Genomic DNA, 495 nt, shown 5'->3' on the forward strand with positions numbered 1-495 from the left:
CTCCTTCAACTGGGGAGCCCACAACTGGACACAGTACTCCAGATGGGGCCTCACCAGGGTGGAGTAGAGGGGCAGGATGACTTCCCTCGCCCTGCTGGCCACGCTCTTCTTGGTGCACCCCAGGATGCCATTGGCCTTCTTGGGGCACATTGCTGGCTCATGGTCATCCTGTTGTCCACCAGGACTCCCAGGTCTTTTTCCTCAGAGCTGCTCTCCAGCAGGTCTGCCCCCAACCTGTACCGGTGCAGGGGGTTATTTCTCCCCAGGTGCAGCACCCTACACCTGCCCTTGTTAAATTTCATTAGATTTCTCTCGGCCCAACTCTCCAGCCTGTCCAGGTCTCGCTGGATGGCGGCACGGCCTTCTGGGGTGTCAGCCACCCCTCCTCGTTTTGTGTCACCAGCAAACTTGCTGAGGGTACATTCCATCCCTTCGTCCAGGTCATTGATGGATATATTGAAGAGGACTGGACCCAGTACTGACCCCTGGGGAACA

Source organism: Calidris pugnax, unplaced genomic scaffold (genome assembly GCF_001431845.1).
Source record: "Calidris pugnax isolate Ruff unplaced genomic scaffold, ASM143184v1 scaffold20, whole genome shotgun sequence".
In the NCBI taxonomy this organism is placed as follows: Eukaryota; Metazoa; Chordata; class Aves; order Charadriiformes; family Scolopacidae; genus Calidris; species Calidris pugnax.